Source organism: Rana temporaria, chromosome 3 (assembly GCF_905171775.1).
Source record: "Rana temporaria chromosome 3, aRanTem1.1, whole genome shotgun sequence".
Taxonomy (NCBI): domain Eukaryota; kingdom Metazoa; phylum Chordata; class Amphibia; order Anura; family Ranidae; genus Rana; species Rana temporaria.
This window is the reverse complement of record NC_053491.1, coordinates 129,992,347-130,019,945: the sequence shown is the minus strand read 5'-3', so window position 1 is coordinate 130,019,945 and position 27,599 is coordinate 129,992,347. Positions and strand designations below refer to the sequence as shown.

The window sequence follows — 27,599 nt, the reverse complement described above, 5'->3', positions numbered from 1 at the left end:
AAAGTAGAAGTATGGGTTTCTTTTTTTTTAGATTCATACTTACCTGGATGGATGGAGCATCAGACCGATGCTCCATCTGCCCCCCGCTGTCTGTGCAGAGACATTGCCCTGGCTCGGTTCTCACAGATCCCCAAAAGGAAAGAGGCTGACTGTCAGTCAGCCTCTTTCCTCTCTGCTTCCCCATGCTCATTGGAGCGCTGAGCCATGAAGGAGCGAGGAGAGGCTGTCTCAACATCTCAGCAGCTCGCTGAGACGCTGAGACTGCCATCAATCAGGTCAGCTGGTGGATCCCGACTTGGGAAGTCATGAGGACGCGCTGCCCCGACTGATGGCAGTGACGTCAGCGGAGAGCAGACTTCAGACCGCTCTCCACTGAAAATGGGTCACAGGAGTGCAAAACGAATTGCACTCCTGTGACCCAGAGGAGAAGCCCAGCCGAAAAAGCTCAGGCTGAACTTCTCCTTTAACATAGGTGTCTTTAAATCTTTGTAATTTAGGTATATTTTTTTAAATTACTATGGTATATGTTACATATGTATTTCTTTCACCCTTTGGTTAGAGTAAGGAAGGGTTAGAGTGGGGAAGTGTTAGAGCCAGCAGAGTTGGACTTCCCTGTGCATGCATAATGTATCAGGAAATGCTAAAAGCAGGCACCCAGACAACCCTTTCTACAATTGTAAATAGTTAAAGTTCATATGTTCTTTTTGGACCTAGGGTGACTGAATCTGCATTCTTCAAGATGATGCACATATTTTACTACTTGTGATACAGTTTTATTTTTAGGACAATGGCATGGATGTCAGGGAGATAGAAGACTTCCTAAGGCTAGCTCAGATAAACTTTATATCATCAGCTGGGAGAGTCTACTGACCATTACCCAGGGGACAGACTGAGGAAAACACGTCACTCTCATGGCAACAAAAAAGGTATAATTCGCAGATGTTTCTTGGATTTTTTTTAAGCCAAGTACAATGTAGTAGCAGCCCTGAGTTTGTTTTTTCTTGGGGTAAGCAGCCTTAATGAGAAGATTTTGTACGGATAGCAATATTCCACACAGCAATTAGGTTTACAAACAGGCCACAGCCAGAATTATTGTGTCTCCATCAAACAAATGAAAACAATAAAAAAGCACAAAATATAAAAATACATTTTAGCCTTACTGCATGGTTCAATGTCCGCTTTAATAGGTCTGGCTCTACAAAACAGCTTTGTACTTACAAAGTTGCCACCACACCGTCTCTCTCTTATTCTGCAGGTCAAAGCAGCCTTCCCAAGGATTAAGAGATAGTTAGAGAAAGCAGTTGTTTTCTCTGAAAAGTAGTACTATATTGGTATCACAATTAGGCCTAATAAGGCCAATATTCAATTGTGCAGATAACATCCTTTCACAGCTGAAAAGGAGTTTCAATATACAAATGAGTGTCATCTGAGGGAAATATAAACACTTTTAGGTAGATTCACATACATTGCCGCAACTTTGCGGCGGCGTAGCTTAAGGCCTTTAAGCTACGCCACCGTAAGTTAGCGAGGCAAGTACATGATTCACAATGTACTTGCCTGCTAAGTTACGGCGGCATAGCCTAAAGCGGACGGGCGTAAGGGCGCCTAATTCAAATGTGTGTAAGGGGGCGTGTTTTATGTTAATATGCTTTGACCTTGCGTTTTTGACGTATTTTCTTTTAACTGCGCATGCGCCGGGCGCCTACATTTCCCAGTGTGCATTGCGGCTAAGTACCCTGCACGGGCCTATTGATTTCGACGTGAACGTAAATGACGTAAATCCCTATTCACGGACGACTTACGCAAACGACGTAAAAATTTCGAATTTCGACGAGGGAACGGCAGCCATACTTGAACATTGGCAACGCCACCTAGGGCCCAGCTCTAACTTTAGGCAGCCTATCTCTTACGTAAACGGCGTAAATGTACTGCGTCGGCCGGGCGTATGTTCGTGAATCGGCGTATCTACTAATTTACATATTCTACGCCGACCGCAATGGAAGCGCCACCTAGCGGCCAGCCTCAATATTGCAACCTAAGATAGGACGGCGCAAGCCATCGTATCTTAGATATGTTTAAGCGTATCTCTGTTTGAGAATACACTTAAACATAAGTCGGCGTAGATTCTGAGTTAGGTCAGCTTATCTACTGATAAGCCGGCCTAACTCTTTCTGAATCTACCTATTTACATTTACATTCCTGCGTTTTTTTCACACCATTTATTTAAACATTTAATAAGGGGAGGGGAGCATTTTCTGTATTTAAAAGTCAGCCTTTTTTCATTCTCACACCACCTCCTAGGGCAGCAGAGGTACAGGATAGCCAGGTACTTGCTATTAATAAAGAATTCAATCTGGATGGCCGCACTTCAACAACGATTTCATTATTAGTTAAAAACCATACAGCAAAAGATGCAATCAACAGCTGACATGTTTCACACCATAACTACTGGTGCTTACTCATAGCTGGAGGAAGCATCAGTAGTTACGGTCTGAAACATGTTGTTGATGGAGTGCAGCCATCCGGATTGAATTATTTTCTATATGCTATTTTTCATACTGAGCCAGCACCGTCATTTTAAAGATTTTTGTGACCCAGACACCTGGAGCGGGTTCATTTCCCTACTTGCTATTAATAGGAGTGTTTTGAGAAGGATGCCCTGATATCTGGGGTTCCTGTCTTTTAGCACCTGCAATTTAAAATTCCAGCATTAGGCTGATATTATCAGAGAATAAGCAAGAGAACGAATTATGCTCATACTGTGGCAGGCAAATAAAGGTGATGGGGGATAACAGATTTTTTTCAACATAAAAACTGTGATATTCAATAAAAGTAATGATTCAAGGTCAAATCTGGAGAGTAGGAGATTCCCCACATCTTAATTCTGATGCTCACAGAATGTAGAATGAATAAAGCTAGTGGAGATTCATTATAGATGGTAGGTTAGGATTCTGAAAGATGTCCATGATCAAAATCCCAAGCTGTTTAAATCATTGAGTAACTGAAAGCACTAACGCAAGCATTTATAGGGTGTTGCCTGCGAACAGATAAAGTCATTGGATGATTTCTCTAAATGGACTGAATATATTAACTAAAGCTGGGAAATGAGACACGCCAAAATCACTGAACTTTACAGTTCATTCAGTAATTAAATATATTTTTTGAGATTGACTTACTATGTAGGGAGAAACCACAAAATAACTGTGGATTGGGTTATTTAAAGACAGGATAGTATACATTGCTTTTTACATTTATTTTTATTTTTATTGTTTACTAGTTTAAGTTTTCAATGTATCACATATAGAGCCAGTGTCGTTTTAAATGGTAACTACATTTTTGAGAAAAAATCTAGCAAATAAAAAATAATAATATAGCAAAAAAAGACTGAAAATTTGAAAAAAAAATCTACTTTTTGTTATAAAAAAATCCAATAAACTTAATTGTAGTCATACATTAGGCCAAAATTAGGCCAAAATATATTCAGCCACATGTCTTTGGTAAAAAAAAAGAAATATTACTCAAAGTTGTCAATAAACAAACATTTTCTATTTTGAGATCTGTTGAACATAACTTAAAGCGGAGCTCCACCCTAAAGTGGAACTTCTGCTCATCGGAACCCCCCCCCCCTCAGGTGTCATATTTGTCACCTTTTAGGGGGGAGGGGGTGCAGATACCTGTCTAATACAGGTATTTTCACCACTTCCCGCCACACAGTCTGCGGGGAGACTGTGGGCAGAACGTCAGATCCCCCTCCCCCGTTGTATTCTGGGAAACACACGGCTCCCAGAACACGGCGAGGACCAGTGAGCACGGAGCCGCGCGACTAGCGCATGCGCCATAGGGAAACGGGCAGTGAAGCCGAGGATGGCGGTGGGGCAGCAGAGTGACGAGCGAATGCTCGTCTTCTGCTGCCGACGTCGCTGGACTCCAGGACAAGTAAGTGTACTAATATTAAAAGTCAGCAGCTGCAGTATTTGTAGCTGCTGGCTTTTAATTATTTTTTGTACGGCGGAGCTCTGCTTTAAATAAATTCAGTGGTCAACTTTGGAATTCTCCCCACCTCTCTTCTGCACCCACTGGTCTTTGATGATTGTCATCCAAACCCTCCAGAAGGAGGCTACAATCAGCAACTTCACTCAGGCCCACTGCCCCCAACTGCAAGAGACTGGTTGGAAGGCCTTCAAAAGACTTTCCAGCCCTCTTAGCAGCTTGCTCTGAAATTGATTTCATGTCAAAAGTAGCTTTGAGACATCTCCACTGTGATCTGTTAAATCTGTAGCCTGTCCTATAAGATTTGGCCTCCTGCACCTTCTGAAGTTCAGTAGGCTTGAGTGTAGGATGGTGGCTTCCTCTTACTAGTCTGTAGCCACAGTCCAGACTTTTCCTTCTGTCATTCGCTTAATTGCATTGTTCAATGTTTGGCCAAACAATAACCTCCCATTATAGGAAATGTTTTAGGCTTGTGTCTATGTTCAGCCTGCCCTCAAGTGGCGTAACCACAATGCTCTCATGGCAGTGACTGAGTGCACCAGTGCTTGTACTAGGTCTATCAAAAGCATCAACCAAAAGTCATCAAGCGGCTAAAGTGGCTGTAAAGGGTTTATAACCACTTTAGCCTCATTTTGTCCACGGCCTTGGCACAAAAGGCACCCAGTTTTTAGGATTTACCTTCAGCATTCAGGGTCTTCCAACTCCATGAGAGGCTGAACATGGAGGGGTAGGTTCCGCCGGGGGGATGCAGCAAACATATCACTTACCAACTGCAATCAACAGGTGGCCTGGAGCATAACATAACATATTAGTTGGGGGAGGGGCTGTCTTTTATTCAACTAGGTACAGGTGGTCATGTTGGTCTCCAGAGGAGGTTTTAACTTGTGCTGATGTGAGGTGGGCCAGGAAACATTGATTTCTGTGTCATTGGGGTTGGAACTGATGACAAATATGAAACAATGGTAGGTTTGCCAAAAAAAAAATGGGGATGCAGGAAAAATAAACCTGATGGGGGAACTCTGTCTGAAGCTAAAAAAGTTGTACTCCATTTATGTTGGAAAATAGGGTTTTCAGACCTATGATTTCATTTCATTTTTTTTATTTAGTATTTTAAAAAACATAAAAAAAGAAAAATAATGTCAAAAGTTGTAAATATGTATATAAAGAAATATGCAAACACATTGGATTATATTCCTTTTTCAGTATACTGTATATAACTATTCCACATAAAGCACACACTATTTTTTTCATTTTATTTCTTTTCCAAGGACACAAACAACATAACAACATACACACATCCTAATAAAATATTATGAACACATTAAAAATGCATGAATAAACTCAGAGATGCATAACTGGAAATTGTGTCCTGAACTATGAAAAAGCATGACAAAAAAGCAATTTTATTTTCTATAATAACACATTAAATATGAAAGACATAATTATTGCTTGTCTTAACCTACTAGTGACTTAGTTAAGCGAGTTTTCTACTCCTCAAATTATCCAATTCCCTTTTGTCCCTTTAGATAATGAATTATAAAAGGTTACACGCCGATCTTTGTTGATTGCAGCCTGTACACGTTCAACATTCTCGGGTGTACTGCTTGTTGCAGACTTTCCAGAACATGGATCACTTTCAACAGATTATCAACAATCTTTAAAGCATTTGTGCCACACTTCATTCCTAAAAGCCTTCTGAATCATCCAAATAGTGTCCGCAGCGGAATGTTCAAGCATAACATACAATTTGATGCAGATTCCTTGCTCTACTCACTCATTTTGAATGCCATGGCCACACAGTGCACATGCTCACTCAATGTTGTGTATCATCCCCACTGACTAGTATAGTGTAGTATTCATTGTTCATGCATGTGCATTCCCGCATACTCACATTGGCTGCCATGTTATGTCGATGTCCCGTAAACCGATTGACCTCATACACAACACATGCGCATGCCACCTACCCTTCATAGTGAAGGAGCATGCACAATGCTATTCCCCCTGTAACATGCTTTTATTATCTGTTGGTCCTGTCTGAAAATATTTTTTTTCCATTTATTTTTATTACTTTTTATTTATTCTTTTTTTTTATGCTGACTATGATTCATTTTTTGTTTAAGAGAGTAAAAAATATATATAGTGATCCTACAACACCTCCCCCTTCTGCCCCTGCTTCCTTCTGCAGCCTGTAAACACTATCCACAGGTTGGAACCAATGGTAGCTTTTCACAGACATGCACAGTTTACTCACTAAAGGGAACAGCAGGATACCAAAAAGCAAGGTGAGGCTGTAGGGGCTGGCATATCTAGAGCACTGCCCTTTTCCTATTGATTGGCAGTTGATCCCATGAAGTGACCCACTGTACACATGTGCAGCAATCTAACTCTTTGCTAATAGCTGTAAGCAGGGAATGCTCAGGAACATACAACATCCCCCTATCCCTGCCTACAGCTTATTATTAAGGTTGGAGCTGTTTTCATGTAGCAAAAGATCTCCTTTTTCTGTGACATCAATGAAATTAGTCTATGCACCCCCCATCCACAGCTCAGCTCTTCACCCACCATTCACAGCTCAGCTCTGCACCTCCCATCCACAGTTCATCTTTTCTACCCCCCATTTACAACTCACCTCCATGCACCCCCCCCCACCATCAGCTCACCTCTGCTCCTCCATTCACAGCTCACCTCTGCATCCCCCAATCCACAACTCACCTCTGCACCCTCCATGTACAACTCACCTCTGCATCCCCTTCCACTTCTCACCTCTGCACCCCCCATTCACAGCTCACCTCTTCTACCCCAGTCCACAGCTCTACTCTGTAACCCTGCCCAGAGCTCAACTTTGCACCAATGTCCATAGCTGACCTTAGCACCCCCATCATCAGCTCACTTTGTATCCCCTATTGACAACCCACCTCTGCACCCTTTCCCCCAACTTCACCTCACACTATAGCTTGTATCTGCCCCTTCCAGATTTTACTTCTGCACCTTCATCTACAGCTTACACCAATACACAGTTATGACCTCCTCAATCCCCCATTTTTCAGCACTACACCCACTGCCACCTCTACACCATGCCTGCAGTCTGAACAACAGGAACGGGAACGGGAACGAGAAAGGGAACCTCCACAACGGGAAATAGTAACAGATATCTCCTGATTATTTTATCAAAGGAAATCCAGCCCTGACACTGACCTACATCAAACCTTGATCTAGGTATTTTTTCTTTATTTTGTAACTTTTTATTATTATTTTTTTTGTTTACAAGCATTGGTTTGTTTACATATTTCTCCCCTGCAAGGAGAGAAAGGTAAAATGTATCTTTCTCTCCATTAAGAGGCAAAAGAGAACACATGGGCAATACCCAATCATAGGCTATCATAGAGATCAGGTCACTGGGAACCACAAGTCCCAGATCCCGAGCAGTATTAGAATGTAAGCAAGCAACAGGGATTCTGAGCTTGTTTTAAATAAATCAGAAGGCTCCTGACTTTCTTGTAGAATTGATCTGAACAGCTTTACAGATGCCTGATCACTATTACAGAGCCCACAGTGTAGTGAGCTCCCACATCCCCAGTGGTTCACAGGCTCACCATCTTCTGTTTGGAGTCCAAAACAACAAAAAAGCTTTGTAAGGCGTCTAAGTGGAAGGAAGTTCACAAACGTCTATTTATTTTCCAATCTACCCTGCAGAGAGTAAAGAAAGAAAACTACTTTAAAAATGAATTCCTAAAAATCCCCACCTACAGTATTTATACGCATACAAATATGTAGGTCACACAAGCACACAACATCAATGATTGCACACACAAGATTGAGGAATAACTCTGGGTCCAAAATGTTGGGTTAACTTTAAACTGATAAAATCAAAAGGGGTTTAAAGTGTCTCTTACTAACTATAAAAAAAAAAAAAAAAAGCTCAGACACTTAAGGAACCATACTTTGCAGAGGTGCCTTACCTTGCATATTTGTATTTGTCATGCATCACAGTTTTCTGCTACCAGCGCAGAAAAATGCTTACTGTGTTACTATGTCATTTCAAGTAAATGCTACTTCATTTCCAGTGATACTCTGTCCCAAGATAAATGGAAAATATATGTATGTTTTGTAAAACTGTAGATAAAATTAGATAGATGCATAGATGACTCTCCCAGGGTATGAACCTATGCATATTAGCCTTGTATTTATATGCCTAATAAATGAGGCAGACTCTGTGTTTGGACACAATCATCTGGTATGTTCATAGTGAATCAGGCTGAGTGGCACCCAGCATCACAGTGGGTGTGTCAGACAATTGATGGAGAAGGTGATGTATGTTACGATCTTCCTTGTGTTAGTGTGTAGCACAGCAGCAGATATGCTGCTTGGGAGAGCACTGCTGGTGCTCCAGAGCTGTGAAATAATCATCAGTCCAATTCTGCACCATTTAAAGTAAGCTGCTGTGAGAGCAGAAAGTGTGTCCTCTCATTAAATCACAGCATGGGAACAGGAGGCCACTCCAAGCACTAATTGTCCAGCAGCACTCTTGCCAAGGATGCTAGAAGCAAAGAATCATCAAAGTTAGTGAAGGTTTCACTCCAATAGCTGAATAGCAAGTGAGAGAAAAGAAACATCAGTAGCACAATACACTTTTTTTTTTTTTTTGCTGTGATTTTTTTTTTTTTTAGCTAAAAGAAGCAGAACAAGCCTTAGAGGGGATAGCAATCTTAAAGAAATGAGGAGGAAAGGACAAAGCAAGAAATTTTGTCTTAGAAAATGGCAGTAATCTACATTCCTGGTACCCTGACTGATCAAATGAATGGTAATTGGTGTAAGGGAACGAGAAAAACCATACACAGGCATCCAAGCTGAATATAAGGACCTGCTGGATCAGACGCAATGAAAGTAGAGGAGGCGATTATACAAGTTGTGTCTTTTATTTGCTCCCAGTCACTGGATGGAGTGGATAGAACTGCCTGTGATATGTATGCAGAGTGTTACCTGCTCAAGGTAAGCAGATTGTTGTTCTTGTAAGATAAGGATGCTCTAATATCTATTCATCTCATCACTGTGTATCTCTCTGAATCTGCAATGTATGTTGGACACCAATATTTAAATGCATGTACTGAATGAATCTTGTTAACACTACAGAGCTAAAAAGATGCTTAAATTCTTAACAGGATAAGGAAAAGATTTTTATAAGACTGTGTGACTGAGGACATGTTTCACTATCAGTCTATAGATCTATGTCCATTAACTCTTTGTGTTATTAAGCAAGCTATTTTGCTTATTGTAAGAGCACACGTGAGTGTAAACCTTTATTATGCATTACGTTTTGTGGCATTGCCATTGGTCAAGGAGCTAGCTCTGCCTCTATGTGTTAACTTTGGTGGACACGGCTTTTAATAAGGGTTCCTGCGATGAAACAAGACACTTGGCTTTATTTAAATGCAATGATGCAAAGTGCAGTGATGAAGTGCAGTAACCCTATAATGAATCCTGCTTCACCTATCAACAGTTTAGAGCTGTCTGTACAATGGTAATGATAGCTGAATGGTTGCTATAGACCACTGCAATTTGCATATTACAGAAGACGTGTTTGTTTCTTCTTAAGTAGATCATCAGTCTCATACATTTTTTAGTAGTGCTCATTTAAATAGATTTTAAAGGCAACTTATAATACTATGCCAGAGCTCCAGAATTAGAAAGTAACAAGCCCTTAGAATACCCTTATTATACAATTCCAATTTATGTCACAGGTGTCTGTATTTTATTTTATTTAAATGTTTTAGTTTTTAGTTATGAGGCTGATAGATGACCTTGCATTGAAATGAATCAGTCAGTTATGTGAAAGGGTATACTGTGTGAGTAGCCTTGTGACCACAGATGAATGAATTACAGGCACTCATGTCCCAAGGGAAAAGCTTTGCTGTCACCAACTTTCAAACGGGGTTTCAAACAGAGACAAAGAAGTAACAGAGCATCAGCACTCTGTGGAATGAACAATCCCTGAAGGGGAAACATGTGGTCACAAATTAGAGATGTCTTTCCTTTCAGCTTTCTTTAAGGTAATTACACTTGGATATAATACCAGTGAGAGCTAATTTATTAAATTAAATAGTTCAATTTTGGTGTCACACTAGGCAATTCGTCACTTGGATCGTTGAATGTCACTTGTCAAACGTATATCACAATATGCTCTTTTAACAAGCTTAAATGAAAAATTAAGTTGTGTGACTTCTTGATAGTTAACATTGATAGGCATGTAAGTATTTATTTCATTAAAAAAAAAATATCACATGTTCAGCATTCATAGTTTCTAGGTTGCAATGCAAAGGTAATACCAGGCATTAATTATTACTGCTTGTCTGATATATTTTTAGAAATGACAGCTTGGAAATGATCCCTTGGGTATGCCATATTTCGTCTGTTATTACAAATACTACTGAAAGTGTTCCAAGCCCAGCTATAGCTTTGGCTTTCTGTCTATGCAAATTGTAAATACTGGGTGCCAGAAATTTGGGACCAAAATAATTGTGTGTGTCTGTGTGGATTTCCTTCACATAGTAATCAGCATTTGTGTTTCCTTGTCCCATTAATAAATTGCACTCTAAAATGAACATTGATGCCTCAATCTTCCACCCTGGCTGGCAATATAACCGTTTTTTATTAATTAAAGGGAAAACATTTCACTCTGTTTCAAATATAAGATTGATATTGCATTTGAGAACATCTTATTTATCTGAATTTAAATTAGCATAAAGTATATGGCCACTTCAACTACATGTTATTACATACCAATCGATAAATCAATCAATTAATTAAAAATGTACAGTAGGGCTAGCTTTTGGGAAGTCTTTTATAACAATAAAGGCGATACAGAAACACATCACATGAACATTTTGATATTGCATTTATTATTGATTGAAAAAATATTCCAAAACCATTAACTTTCTAACTGTTATGCCACCTGGTTTGTCTGACTTAAGAAGATGAGTATGCCACTATAACCTATACAAGCAATGAATGTCATTACCTAAGGTGTGCTTTAAACATATTATCATTTGACTTGGTGCTGCCACCTCTACCTTAGACCATGGTCTTTAAGTAGTTATATTACTTAAATACAGCTCTAGATCAGAACTTGTTAACCATAAGGAAACATATCACAAGCATCTCTTGATATGCATTTATTATTTATCGAAATGCTTATAATACTGTGCTGCCATCTGGTTTATCCCATCTAAGATGAGAGAATGCCACTATACTCTATTAAATCAAGCAGTGAATATTATTACCTGAGGTGTGGTTTATGCATAATATATTCTGACTTGGAGTTGCCCCCTCTTATTTTGCTACCTTAGGCACTGGTCTATTAGTGCTTTATTATTCCATTTCACATGCATCTCTTGATATGCATTTATTGTTTTTTTTTTGTTTTTTTATATATATATAATATTGTGCTGCCATCTGGCTTATCTTTCTTAGAAGATGAGAATATATTTATTTAAAGCAAGCAGTGAATGCTATTACCTAAGGTGTGCTTTATACATAATATCATTTGACTTGGTGCTGCCACCTCTTATTTTACTGCCTTAGGCACTGGTCTAGAAGTGGCTCTAAATACAACTAATGTATCAGAACTTGGCAGCCATATACAATATCAGTAATAATTTGATTACTTAAAAAGTTCTAAAACTTCTCAAGTAAATCTAAAAGACTAGTGTGGGAATTTATTAAAAACTGCTCAGCTTTGAAAAAATGTTGTTACGTTTGCTTCCCTGTCATGATTGCCAAGGAGTTCAAATGTACTCAGAATGAAATGCAAGTTGATCAGACAACTGGTGAGTTTGTCTGATCAGCTGCATCAACAAGCCATCCATGCAGCTTCAATTCCTGCTGTTAGCTAGGATGCTATCGGCACAGAGATAATCATCTCAGAATCCCAGGAGACTTGTTTAGCTCCGAAATTGTAGGGCCCTCCAGCATGAGTGAATGCTCTTCAGCTAATTATGGCTGAAAAGCAGGGAGCAAATATACATTTAGTATTGTCTCAAACTGGAGCCCCAAAACTGATTTTTAATAATAATATTGTTTTGTTCCTGCTCTATGAAAATACTATGAAAATCACTATGAAAATACAGAATTTAGTGAATGGTAACAGGACCTACATGGGCACAAGATTCTTGTTTTGTGTGGATGGGGATTTAAATAGAACTCTGAGAGTTATTATGAAATCACATGTTGGAAAATACAGGAGTCACACTCTCTATTTCCTCGTACACACAATCGGAATTTCTGATGGAAAAAGTCAGACAGAATTTTTTCATCGGATATTCCGACCGTGTGTATGCACCATTGGACTTTTTCCATCGGAAATTCAGACGGAGTTAGAAAGAGAACATGTTCTGATTTTTTCAAACGGAAAAAAGTTCTATCGAAATTCCATTCATCTGTATGGAACTCCGACGGAGAAAAAAACATGCATGCTCGGAAACAATTTGATGCATGCTCTGAAGCATTGAATTCAATTTTTCTAGGCTCGTCGTATTGTTGTACGCAGGGTTGCCCACTTTCTGTAAATTTACGAACAGTTTGTAAAATCTGTACATTTTGCACCTGTCCTTGAATGTCCATTACGGACATGTAGGCTGCATGTCTGTAACTGACATTCATGAACAGATGCAACAATTATGGATTTTACAAAATGTTTGTAAATTTACTGAAAGTTGGCAACCCTGGTTGTATGTCACCGCGTTTTTGACGGTCAGAATTTGGTGTGTCCGTGTGTATGCAAGACAGTTTGAACGTAATTCCGCCGGAATGACCCGTCAGAGTTTATTCCGGCTGAAACTCTGATCGTGTGTACAGGGCATAAGGGTGAAAAAATAATCTTTCAGTCCATTTTTATTCATAGCAAAACCAGCTAACCACAATAGGTGCCATTGTCAATAAAGCCCACATTGTATTAGAATGTTGCAACATAGAGCATGAGGGGGTCTATATTTATTTATTGCAGATTTTTATTAAACAAAGCTGTCTGAGCCATTAGTTACACATCTAGCCACAGGTATTCCACTGTTTGGTCTACTTTTAATGTGAAAGTTAAAAGTTATTTGTATTAGGCTAGTAAAAAAATGGGGGGGGGGGGAAGGACCACTTAGACTTTAGAGGCAAATTGGACCACAGTGTTTATATAAAATCTATATTTTATTTATCTACAGAAAGGTATAAAACCAAGAAATATACATAGAAAAGAGGCATCTAAATACATATATTCATATATATATAACGAATATGGCCAACAAGGGCCCAATATTTTAAGTATGTCATTGTTGTTACAACGTTTCAGGTGAGCCCATGTGTGTCAACACGTTTTTCTGATCCGCTTTCTCAGGACACACAAATGGGGGGTGAAGGAAAAGCAGGTCTCACTTGTCTGGATATGAATACGCATGCATGAAAATCTCCTTGGGCAGGCACTGGAAAGCCAAGCACTGTCTTATCCATGACTGCTGTAATCAACATTTGTTAATAATGAAACATATAATTAGGGACTGCCATACATCACAAGGCAACACATAGAGTCCTGGTGGTGCCAAAGATGGTGTAAAGGGTTCACCAGGTATTGGTTATAAAAGGTTGCCCTCCGTTTACCACATCTAGGTAAAGGTGGTTAACAGGGGAATTGGCTATCCCATCAATCCTCCAAAGCCAACGCTCAGATTATGGTGGGCAATCCAGGGAGACTGTGGGCTAGTAAAAGATTTGACTGTTTTGTATTTTTTTTTTTTTTTTTTTACATAAGGCAGTCTTATGCCCCGTACACACCATCACTTTATGTGATGAAAAAAAATGACGTTTTTAAAAACGTCACTTTAATTGACCGTGTGTGGGGGAAAACGTCGTTTTATGTCTTCTAAAAAACGACCAAAAAAAAATGAAGCATGCTTCAATTTTATGTGTCGTTTTTCAAAACGTCAACTTTTACTTCACAGAAATTGACCGTGTGTAGCAAAAACGTCGTTTAAAACGACGTTTTTTCATCCGCGCATGCCCAGAAGCTACTTATGAAGCGAGCTTCAATGGAAAAATGTGGTGGAACGTAACCTCACTTTGCAAGAACATTGTGAGAAAACGATGGTGTGTAGGCAACTTCGTCTTTGAAAATTGAAGTTTCAAAAACGTCGTTTTTTGCTTCACAGAAAATGTCGTTTTTTTTCATCACATAAAGTGATGGTGTGTACGGGGCATTAGGCTTAGCTATGACCAGTAAGGTATACATAGATAGTAAAAGCCTAAAAACAAATCAGTTATACCCAATATTGTTCACACGTGTCAGAATAAGTGTGATGCAATATCAGCTTATTAGGTGCTTCATTGTACTTCCGGATCTAATAAACCTATTTCTTGTTGGCCTTTGGTAGGAATTCCCAATAGGTTTGCAATAATTTCTGAAAGGTGGATAACACTATTGACTAACATTCATTATACAGTGATGAATTGAAAGCACTGACATAAGTTATAATTTGAATATATGTTAGTTATGGAGATGCCCTCCTAATACAGAAGGTTTTTTATGTTTCAAACATGCTTTATTGCTCATATTAGGAAAGTGGGCATAACTTTGCAGATTAATCCTTTATGCCACTGTGGCAATTGTCCATCCAGAACTGCTAGTCTTTACAACAGATACATCCTAATTTAAAACAACTGTTTCAGTTGCTGTTGTCTTGCATGTTCTGAATGTACAGTTGGCATAAAAGTGTAAAGGCAAGAGTTGCAGTGGCCTATACAGTGCATACAGGCTCAATTTGACCAACAGGGATGAGAAAACTGGACAAAGTTTGGTCATTGGCTGAAGAAGGAACCAATGAGCTGTTCCGAAATGCGTCCCCCACTGATGACACACTTCCTGCTTTTTGTTTGTGTTCCACGCTGGTTCTCGTCACGCTTTCGCTGACGTCATTCCCGGGCTCCAGCGCTATTGTGTCTCCTAAGCCTACAGCGTACATCAGCTGCCTTTTGGACTACACTGGAAGTTTAATTTCATACTGGGACTGCCCGGAAATTGGAACCTCTTCTGATTACACTTACCACATGCGCCTGTTCATCTGATCCATTTTTCAATCACAACAACCCGTCTCCTGACAATATTTACATTCTGCCACAAGGACCCGCTGAACAACAATGCTTTCAAGCTGCACTACTGCTGTTAAATGATAGAATCCCCAGCACTGCTGTAATTTAAACAACATCATCAGGCATCCTGGGTAATTTCTTTGAGGAAATATGGTTATGGCTATATTTTATCAATGATGTCGCAAAGAATCAATAGCTGATTTATTTACATTTCATCAGTAAGGTTATGGTTAGGTTTTTCGGTGGTTTTCAAACAAGCTGGGTTAGGGTAGAACTCATGTTCAACCCAAACCTGAAGCTCATCCTTATTAACCAGCATCACTTCGGGCTCCATTTACAAAAGCATAGCCCACATGTGATCCTGAAGCTGTCAATTAAGAATTATAATTAGAATGTGTGCTGGGTGTTAAGGAGAGGACAGCCGTTGCTTTCTTAACAACCAATGAGTCAACGGCTGTCAGCAGGGTTCCCCGCTGTCAGCTGAATATTAAAAAAAATCTTCTAAAGATCTAAAAGTGATTAATAATTTAGTGATATTTACAAACATCTTATTTATTGTCATGTCCATTTGTTTTTTTTTTATTTCCAACAGTCTGCAAAGTAGTACATTTAATTCTTAATTAATTTGTTTAAAAATGTATTTGTTTGCTTAATTTACAGCTCCATTTTGCATAATTGTAAATATTCCTAAACTCCAGAACAAAAAATGTACTATTACCCAGAGTAGCACAAATGTCTTTCAAAATTATAGTTTAACGATTCATTCATACTGTGTGTGTGTGTGGTGACCTGCGTTTTTCTACAGGTCACCACACACAGTATGACACACATAGTTATATAGTTGGTAAGGTTGAATAAAGACACTAGTCCAACCAGTTCAACCTGGGTGAGTGTGTCTTCGAGTGTCGATAATCATTTGCCATATCCCTGTATATTCTGTTCACCAAAATGCATGTCCAAGGGGCACTATCCATAGTTACTGCTGACACCACCAATTGTGGAAGAAAGTTCCACATTCTTGTCACCATGACAGTGTAAAACTCCCTACTCAGCTTAAGGTTAATCACCTTCTCCTCCAGTCTCCTCCAGTCTCTGTGTGGCCATGTGTCCTCTTACACTCTCTGAGACTAAATAATTTCCTACCTACGCTGGGATCACTATTAAGATATTTCCATATTGCTATCATATCTCCTCTCAAGCATCTCTTCTCCAGAGAGTGTAGAAATGTCACCAGCACACCAAGGATTCCTCAAAAGGGTCCAAAGTTTTATTCACTTTTCTGGCCGAATCAGAGTTTTTTAAAGTGCCAGGTTTATTGTTTTATCTCTAGAGTAAATTCCTTTCTAATGCATGCTAATAGTCTGCTGGCTTTGCTTGCTTCAGCTTGACATTGCATGCTATTGGTAAGTCTGTCTTCTATTAGGACCCCCAGGTTTTCCCCCTAGTGAGTAATTTGCATTTATATTTGTAACCCCTAAGTGCATTACTTTACATTTTTCAACATTAAACCTTATTTGCCATGTGGTTGCCCACCCCATTCATTTGTTCAGGTTCTCTTGTAAAAAAAAATCGATATGCTGCTGTGATGTTATTGCCCTACTTATTTTTGTGTCATCAGAGAACACTGAGATTGAGCTATTTATCCCATCCTCAATATCATTTATAAATAAATTAAACAGCGTTGGTCCCAGGACAGATCCTTTGGGGACCCCACTTACCACTCTAGACCATTCTGAGTAAACGCTATTTATCACTACCTGCCCTTGTAGCTAGATTTCTATCCGAAAACAAATCCTATGGTCTATGCCTACAGACCTCAGTTTGTAAATTAAGCGTTTGTAGGGGACTGTCTCAAATGCTTTTGCAAACACCACATCCACCGGCTTTCCCTTATCTAGATGGCCGCTCACTTCCTCGTAGAATGTCAACAGATTGGTTTGACCTTTCATAAATCCATGCTAATTACTACTAATGGTATTTTCATCAGCAAATTCGTGCATGTAGTCCCTTAGCATCCCCTCAAATAGTTTACATACTATCAATGTTAGACTGACAGGCCTATAGTTTTTAGGAATATATCTCTGCCCTTTATTGTTTATTGGTACCACATGGGCTTTTCGCCAGTCAACTGGTACCATTCCTGTCAGTATTTTGTCGATTAAGATTAGGAATCTTAAGATCTGGCTATATCCTGACTGAGTTCTTTGAGGACTCTCTGGTGTAAGCCATCTGGTCCTGGTGATTTATTTAAGCTTTTCTAGTCTTTTCTGGACTCCAGGTTCTGTTATGCACAAGAGTACATCATGTGACATATTACTAACAATACAGTCGTGTAAAAGCTGAGGAGAAAAAATCATTTAGCACAATTGCCTTCTCCTTATCATCTGTGACCAACATCCTTTCATTATCCGTTTAGGGGCCAATATGCTCTGGCCTCGCTTTTTTACTGTTAATATATGTAAAAATGCTAGGGCACATAGAACGGTTGTTTTCTATGTGCCCTATTTACACCATAAAATTGAGTGAGGAAATACACAGCATGTCTGTATTTTTCTGCAACGCACTGGATGGCATGTCAAGGCAATGCTCTAATTTCCTGTGCAGTGGCACAATTCAAATGTGACATTTCAAATGAAGTTGAGGAAAAACAACACGCTGAATGGTGCATTGCTCTGCTCCCTGCTGGAGCTGGCTCTGCACCAGTCTGCATGGTAAAATGCTGTGTTTTCACATGCAAGCTAGTGTGAGCAAAGCCTAACTCCCAACAATACTAAGAAATATCTATATCCTTTGTCTTTTCACATGAATCAGCCCCCCCCCCTCCCACACACACACACACTCACTTCCTACTACTTCAAGGACTAGGCCAATAGACCTTCATTGTTAACATCTCAAATGAAAAGCCTATCCATCATCTACAGCTGCCAAATTAAAAATCTGTGTAGCAATTCTAAATAGTTGTCTAAATGTTAAATGCCTGTTCACAACAGGCATGTTTTCATACATTGTTAAGCATTTGCAACACAGATAAAATATGGACTAAAAATATACTGTCTTCTAAAAGACTTGTTTGTATAACAATGCTAAATTGCACAAAATGCTACATTTTCTGTAGGTTTTTCTTCATTAGTTTGATTCAAGTCTATTGCTTGGTGCAATGCTTACAGTTCTGAGTCCTTAGTTCTCAGCATGTTGCCTTTCTGATGCCCCGTACACACGACCGGTTTTCCCGTTAGGAAAAACTGCGATGAGAGCTTTTGACCGGGAATTCCGACCATGTGTATGCTCCATCGTAGTTTTTCCGACGGGAAAACTGCCGGAAAAAAAAAGAGAGCAGGATCTCTTTTTTCCCGTCAGGAAAAAATCCTAGCGGTAAAACCGTTCATCTGTATGCTTTTTCGACGAGGAAAAAAAACGTGCACGCTCGGAAACAATTGGACGCATGCTCGAAAACAGAAATTTATTTTGTCGGCTAGTCATAGTCTTTTATGTCACAGCGTTCTTGGTAGTCTAAAGTTCACAGGACTTTTGTGTGACCATGTGTGTGTATGCAAGGCAGGCTTGAGAGGAATTCCGTCTGGAAAACCATTGTTTTTTTTTCTGGCGGGAAAACCGGTCGTGTGTACAAGGCATCAAATCCTCACCTTTCTACATGCTTCTTATATGAACATATCCCAGAAACTCTTCACTTTGCCACCACATTCATGCAAAGTGTTGCAGTGTAATGGTGTGCATACACATGCAGATTTCATGTAGCGAAAGACTGTTAGACCTTCTTCAAAGATAATCAGTTTATACTATGACACTCCATTCTCAAGTTCACACCCACATGCTCTATTTCAATCGCCTAGCACTTAAAGTAGATGTAAATCATACCTGAATAACAGTTTCCTAAAGCACTGTTTTCACTTTTGTTCTGTCCTTTTTGCATCTTGGGGCTGTTGATCTTTTGCAGCCTCTGTGCAGCCACTTGCATGCACTCCAGCGATGGCTGCATGACATTATTTATCTGGGGTTTTCGGCATGAAAGTGGACCACACCTATGTGTAGTACAGTGGTAACCAGGGCCAGCCCTACCATGGGTCCCAGTGGGTCCATTGGACCCAGACAACACGTTTAGAGGGGCAGCAAACTGAACCACGGTCACCTCTCCTTCTCTTCTATTATCCCAGCAAATTGATGACCAAGTTTTTTTTCTAGCAGTTTTGTGTGTCGTGATAGCATCTACCCCCAGGGCCGCTCGCGTCTGCCCCTATACTAACCTAGTCTGCCCCTATACTGCCCTAGCCGGTCTATTTGCTACCCTAGCCTGTCTATATACTACCCCAGCCTCTCCCTATATTGCCCTAGCCTGTCCACATACAACCATAGCCTGTCCACATACAACCCTAGCCTGTCCACATACAACTCTAGCCTGTCTATATACTACCCTAGTCTGTCTATATACTACCCTAGTGTGCCCACTTACTACCTTAGCCTGTCTGTACATACACTAGCCTGTCTATACACTACCCTAGCCTGTCTATATACTACTCTATTCTGTCTGTATACTACCCTAGCCTGTCTATATACTACCGCAGCCTGTCCCTATAATGCTCTAGCCTGTCCATATACTACTCTAGCCTGTCCATATACTACCCTAGACTGTCAATATACTACTCTAGCCTGTCAATATACAACCATAGAGTGCCCACTTACTACACTAGCCTGTCTATACACTTCCTTAGTCTGTCTATATCCTACCCTAGCCCACCCCTTGGAATTGAACAGTGCTATGTCATATAATTTTGCATATAGACAAGGTGCTGATGCATGCAAATCTGACTTCCTGATAAATGTAATTTTAGTTTTAATTATCATACTATAAAATAATGGATGTGGGGGCCGTTTGGTGGGTGTGATTTTTTTGGGGGGGCAGCATTTCATTCTTGGACCCAGGCAGCACAATTACTTGGGCTGTCAGTTACAACAATTAGAATTTTTGTGTTCTTATCATTATGCCCAGCCTCATCACAATCCAGATATGAGAGTTTATTTTGATAATCTCTCCATTACTATTAGTGAAGTCATGCATACATTTGGAGGAAGCCTCAGGCTCACAAATACATACATACATATATCAGAAGTATGCTTGACAGGGATGAGGAGGAGAAAGATATAAATAGTAATGGACTATAAATGCTATTTGTGATATTTAATGGTTGCACATGCAACAAACAGTAACTCACAAAATATGTCTGACAAAGCAGTACATATGATATGTGCACCTAAATCCATAAAACAGTATACATTTACAGAGCCAATATACAAAGTAAACTGAAGGTTAATTGTGACAAATACCCACACTATGGACATTTTTTTATGTGCTAATAGTGCTAACCGATTAATGTATGTGATATGTGATTAAAGTGATTCTTGAAGCTTCTGCTATGGATTAGGGTTAAAATAACCTTAATAGATTGCTATCAAAAAGAACCAAGCGCTGCTTCTCATAATTACCACATATATAAAATTAAAGAGCAATGTGAAAAATCATAAAAAAATCATAAAAAATATATATACACATAAAGTGATAAGTGCAACCTTTAAGTGCCAGTGCAACAATCTTGATATATACAGTCTCTGTGCAGTTAAAAGATACACCTGTACTTGGACTTTTAAGTGCAAGATCCAAATTGCTGTGCTCCCTGCCTGCACTCCCCACTCACCAACAATAAATGACTCATAAGCCTCGTACACGCAATCGGATTTTCCGCAGTAAAAGCCTCAGACTTTTGTCCGAAGGGCGTGTGCCTGGATTTTGTCTTGCATACAAACCACACACAATTTTCAGCCAAAAAACAAAAACGCAGTGACATACTACGTGGTTTTTCAGCTCTTTAGTGCCACCCTTTGGGCACCTTTTGCTAATGTTGTGTTTGGTGAGCATTGTTTCTGAGCATGCGTGTTCGTACTTTGGACTTTTGTCTGATGGACTTGTGTACACATGATCGGAAAACAGAACGTTGTCCATGGAAAACTTTAAAGCCTGCCATCCAACAATTGTTTGCGAAAAACCCAACAACAATTGTCCGATAGAGCATACAAACGATTTTCCGCCAACAGGCTGTCAACACACAATTGCGTCTGAAAATCTGATCGTGTGTATGAGGCTTTAGCGTTAGAATGGCATGACTGCCCTGGTGTAATATTGAGGGTCTCTCGATATGCATCACAAAAGAGAGATTCCCATAGCATAATATTGTTTGGCTTTATTCAAATAAGTTTAAAACAATTACACTCACAATTGTGGCTTTGATACAAGCATGTAGTATAGGATCAGATCTCCGCCTCAGCGTGCGTTCCAGATGCCAGAAAATTACGTCAGCCCACGGGACGGAAAGCAAAGTAAATTAACAGATAAAGCAAGTGGTTTACCTTTAGGGATGAGCCGAACACCCCCGGTTCTGTTCGCAGCAGAACATGCGAACAGGCAAAAAATGTGTTCGAACAAGCGAACACTGTTAAAGTCTATGGGACACAAATGTGAAAAATCAAAAGTGCTAATTTTAAAGGTTACTATGCAAGTTATTGTCATAAACAGTGTTTTGGGACCTGGGTCCTGCCCAAGGGGACATGTATCAATGCACAAAAAAGTTTTAAAAACTGAAGGTTTTTCAGGAGCCGTGATTTCTCTTCCCCCTCTGGAACCCCACACCATTTTTTTGGCACAGGTTTCCCCTTAAAATCCATAACAGACCTGAAGGGTCTGGCATGGATTTTGAGAGGGACCCCTACGCCATTTTATTTTAAAAAATTGGCGCAGGATTCCCCTTAATATCCATTCCAGATCTGAAGGGCCTGGTATAGAAATTCATGGGGACCCCCACAAAGAGCCTGGTAATGGACTGGGGGGGGACCCATGCCGTTTTTTCAATTTCTTATCTGTATTGCCGGGACCCAACAATTCATTATAGCCGCAAGTAGTTTTAAATGACTTTTTTCCTTTAGAAATGTCATTTTGTGCAGGGACTGTTCTAAACACGGGGAAAATGCACTACTTTACAGGCATACTACAGGTACAACATTTAAAGGAATATTTCACTTTTATTGTTGCACTTGTTTCATGCATTATTAAAATCATTGCTCCCGATTTTTTTTTTAGCATTGATACATGTCCCCTGGGGCAGGACCCGGGTCCCCGGACACTTTTTATGGCAATAACTTGCATATTAACCTTTTAAAGATTTCTCCCATAGACTTTCTAATGGTGTTCTGCGGCTTTTGAATTTGCCGCAAACACCACAAATTGTTCGCTATTCGGCGAACAAGCGAACACCCGATATTCGAATCGAACTTAGGTTCAACACGAACATCAGACTCATCTAGGGTGACCACCTTCCCAAACAGCCATTCATGGACCCCCTTCCCAAAAATAAGCTTGTGATGTAATGAATCACAGCACAGCTGGGGCAGCGGATGCGGGCTCTACCCAGAAGAACTGATCAAGTCCCCAAAAAAGGCAGCCGCATCACCACTTTAGTCATTGACGGCACTTGTCCTGGCTGGCCGAGACCCGTTTTACCATGTTCCAATGCTGGCTTTACACTGCCCTGCTGTGATTAGACACAAGAGGTGGAATTTATGATTTCTCCAATCACAAGAAGGGGGGGATTGTGCCTCTCCAGACATTCCCGACCAGGACAAGTGCTGTCAGTGAGTAAAGTGGCAATGTGGTGGCCTTTTTTGAGGGCAACAGATAGAGGGAAAGGGGAGAGGGGCTTCATTCTGGGACACTGTATTGTCCTGGAATGAAGGTGCCCCAGACAGACCTGCAAAATGCGAACTGTCCCGGGCAATCCGGGACACGTGGTCACCCTAGACTCATCCCTATTTACCTTGAAATGCAGCACAGGTGAGGATGGAGTGTGATCTCAAATGGACGTTTTTAGGATATAGAACCCCTTAATCAGTATACCTGGTAACTTGCCAGAAGTGACCCGGCAATGCCAAAATGTCCTTTTGCTTGCTGAGTGGTGGTCTGTGGTTTGCTTTTTAGACACTTTGTTCTATGGGATGTGCATGCCAAGGAGTGGTTGGCAATATCTACTTCTTACTATCCTGTTGATATTTTGTCATGACAAGCTAATGGACAACATTCTGGAATAAGCATGCAGTGTATGAAGTCAGAATTGCCTTAGTACAACACATGTGTTTGCATGTGTCAAAACAATCTGGACCTGGTTTGTAGAAACTTAGTCATAGTCTTTGTGCAGCAGCGCCACGTAGTCAAGAGAAATCATTTAACATTATCTATGCTGGGTCAGGGTAGCAGGTTTCATCTGATGACTAATGCATTTGTTTTATGCTTTGCTGCAGTATATTGTTTAATGTGTTACCAGTTATCTTTACACATAACATTCGCTACAGTGTAGTGAGATTCTTGTAATTGTGTCATTTATCCTGTTCACCTTTCTGTGTAGTAAGGTCAGAATTTAGATAACTGTTTGTGCTGTTTGTGCTGTGGAATACATATAATGGAAAACAGTGCCACATATAAAAGTATTATAAGGCCATCTATATACAATGTTATCTCTTGATTCAGCCAAAAACAATTACCGGTAGATCAGACAACTTATCAATACGCATAAGCATTATTCAAAATATCTAGCGGATGGAATATCATTCCAAGAACTTGCAGCACTTTTTGTTCTGTATTTTTTTATTTATATTAATCTTGTTCCAACCAAGACTGTCTTAAAATGTTAAAAATATATATATAAATATTTTCAAGCACTTCTTGCACAGGTCTTTCCTATCTAATCATCTTTAAAGTGTTAGTTTAAAATCATAAGAATTGTCAACATTACCAATTGTTTTTCAACATATTTCTTCAATTGTGACAGTAGGAGCTCTTTGAGCCCCAGTAAAACCTACCATCCTAATATGACCTTTAAACAGTGAGCCATTGCATTCCAAAATGTTCTGGTGAACTAACACTAAAAAATCATGTGGTCGAAGAAGGTCCTTTTTTTAAAGTGTTCTGTCTACAGGGGACAAAGTAAAAGTAATACGGAATTGATCCCATCTTCCTGCATGCTGTAAAAACCTAGCTCTGTGATGCATCCGGTGTCGCAGGGGGGTTTGGCGTTTCCGGACTGCCGAAATTTTTTCGCGCAGCCCAGCTGGTCACGGCAGTTTGGTGGTTGGTGCTGGAAGCGTCCAACCCGGCATCAGTTCTGGAGGCGGCGGTGGTTCGTTCTGTAGAGGCCCTAACACATTTGCCCCTTTGCGGTCCCAGGGCTCCATACGATTTGACCACCTCCATGCACACGACTCTGAGGGCCTGATTGGGAATTGAGAGGTTCCCACGAAATGCAGTCTCCCACATGCCCCCCAATGGAACAACCCTACATTGCCCCATTTTTACTCACTACCAGACCCCAAAATATGGGCCAAATGCGGTATTAAACTGTTATCTGACCTCACCACCGGTATGGCTATATGCCCCTTTAATCAGCTAGTATCCCAAAACAACGTGCCTCCCTCACATCTATTTTGTTGCAACTGTCTCATGCATTTAATGCCCAGGTAACGCCAAACGTCACGCAAATAGTGAAGTCTGATCTGCAGAGGGAAATTCGATATGAATGCACCGGGAAACCGACCTCGGTCCTCTACACGCATCTCCTAAGGCCCCGTACACACGGTCGGACAAAACCGATGAGAATGGTCCGACGGACCGTTTTCAACGGTTCACCTCTGAAGTGGCCGTACGGCCTGATATGTGTACACACCGTCAGTCCAAAATCCGATCAGGTCAGAACGCGGTGACGTCAAACACATGACTTGCTGAATAAAACGAAGTTCAATGCTTCCAAGCATGCGTCGACTTGATTCTGATTATGCGCAGGTTTTGAACCGATGCTTTTCTGTACTAATCATCGGTTTGGTCCGATCGGGCAGCGGTCCATCGGTTCGGTTTTGAAACATGTTTTAACATTTTGGACCGAAGGAAAACAGACCTATAGCCTATACACATGGTCGGTTTGGTCCGATGAAAATGAACTTCGGTTCATTCTCATCGGACCCAACCGACCATGTGTACGGGGCCTTAGAATTTCTTCTCCAGATTTGTCTAAGCTCTGTCAGCGATGGACACAGGACATCCCGGGACTGGACTCAGAGGATTAGGAGGACATGTGGGACTTCCCCTTCAAATTCCTGGTCTCACTTCGAGACCGTCTCATACAATACAAAATCCTACATCTGGCTTATATTACCCCGTACAGGTTGCATAAAATGAGAACCTCCCTGTCCTCGGAGTGCTGGAGGTGTACGGGGGATCCGGGCGACTTTATACACATCTTCTGGTCCTGCTCGGTAATTGAACACTACTGGGCACAAGTACTCTCAGTAATACAAGAAGAATTAGCCCCCAGGGTGACAGAGAGAACTCTGATAGGACTCCTGTTATTCTATGCCAGGAAAATGATCACTCTCTGCTGGAAAAAACGTGCCCCACCATCCATATTGCTATGGCAAACACATGTCAATAAAGTACTGCCATTATATAAGGAAACCTACCAAAATAGAGGAGGCCTCCACGGTGACCGCAGACTGATCGAGCATGTACTTAATACCACTCTATGGGTTGATGTGATTTTGATACATTTGGGTGTGTTTTTTTTATTTTTTTATTATTATTATTATTATAATCTCTGTTATGGGTTTATGGGATATATTTCATTGTCCCTTGGGTCTCGACTGAGATATCTGATCCTTAGACGTTTCATTTGAGTGGGAGCCAATACAGCACTAGTTTGTTTGTTTGTCTTATCTTGTGACCGTGCTACAGCTGTATGTTACTAATGATGGAAGCAGCCTATTGTCGGCTGGTACTGACTCCTGCGTGGGTCCAATCCCAATGCTGTGGCAGGTATACTGTTGTTTGTTTGTATGTTTTATACACAATAAAAAGATAAAAAAAAAAAAAACTAGCTCTGTGCTCAGAAAAGATGCTCCCCCAAAGCAGTCTGACTATGCAGCTAGCAAGAAGATGGCTACATTAGTAGTCTGCTTTTGTCTCCAGCTCCAACAACTTTCCCAGGACAAGTGTCAGCAAAAGAAATGCAGAGGGCCTCGGGCCCCTCATTCCTGCATTTCTCTTGCCTCTTGCCGCTGCTTGTCTTGGGAAAGTACTTTGAGCCAGAGATAAATGTGGGCAAACAATGCAGCTGTCTCCTTGCTAGCTGCATTGTCAGATGGCCAAGCGTGGGAGAAAAAGACTGTCCTGCCCAACCACATAGCTATGTGATTAGGGGGAGAGGTTTGGGCCTGACATGCCCTGTGCTTCATATAAAGTCCCAACCCTTGTTTTAATTATTTGTTTTTAATTAATTTCTTCTTAGTCAACCACATAGCTAGCCTTCCACAATTTATAGTAAGATGGGACAAAATACTACATGTACTTTGTCCCCTTGGTGGCAGAATGCTGTACTAAAATATGTCATGTGGGGATTACAAAGTTGACCCAGAGCTTAGAAACTATGAATTAGGATCTATTTACAATTTAACATTCCAACTGGAAGATAATAATGCTTTCAGAGTCATCTAAAATCCATTGTACTGAAGGTAGAAGCCTCACTATTAGATCCCTTTCACACTGGAGGCGTTTTTCAGGCGCTTTAGCGCTAAAAACAGCACATGTAAAGCGCCTGAAAAAAAGCCTCAGCTGCAAACCCAGTGTAAAAACCCGAGTGCTTTCACACTGGGGCGCTGCGCTGGCAGGGTGTCAAGAAAAGTCTTGCCAGCAGATTCTTTGCAGCGCTTTAGGATCAGTGAACTCACCACTCTTAATGCACCCCTGCCCATTGAAATCAAAGGGCAGCGCCGCCAAACCCCTGCTGCATCGGCGCTTTGCAGGCGTTTTTAAAAAAAATTCGGGCCTCTAGCGGGGGTTAAAAGCATCCCGTTAGCGGCCGAAAGGTGCTGCAAAAACAACGGTACCGCCGACCCCCGAGCGGGGAGAGAGTGAAAGCAGCCTTAGGACTATTCAAATAGCAGTAAATATTCAATACAGGAATGGAAACAGACTCTGTGGAAGATGAGTTCTATTGCAGTTGGAGATTACCAAAATGTTTCCATAAATTATATGCACCACATTTTAAATTCAAAGCAGTTTTCTGCTTTATAACTTTATAGTATTACAATTCGTCATAAAAGTACACCCTTAAAAAGGCCTTGGTGAAGTGACTAGCCTTAGGTGAAATATGGTAATAAATTAAATCCTTCTACATTAGCTGTGCCCGTGTTTCTTTATATGTTTTTTATTTGCAGCTTTCTTTCCTCCGCAGCTATCTAACGTACACAGCTTAGATGGTATTTCTTAGCTTCCAGTAGGTAGGGGGCAGGGATCTGATATCACACACTGCCCAGGTGAGTGAAGGGATTGGACACACTCCCTTCTACACAGTCTTACTGAAAATCATGTGCATCTGATGCTATCA

General features: G+C 40.5%; 1 protein-coding gene across 2 annotated transcripts in view; it reads left to right on the top strand.

The window, feature by feature from the left end:
• The first annotated feature begins 8,308 nt into the window (after positions 1 to 8,308).
• GRM3 (glutamate metabotropic receptor 3) overlaps positions 8,309 to 27,599 on the top strand; it is a 337,193-nt gene continuing 317,902 nt past the window's right edge. Inside the window, exon 1 of one of the 2 annotated variants that reach the window (XM_040343434.1) lies at positions 8,309 to 8,979. The gene's annotated coding sequence lies outside the window, so the exon portion shown is untranslated. The remainder of the gene's footprint in view (positions 8,980 to 27,599) is intronic. The other variant, XM_040343433.1, reaches the window with a different exon arrangement.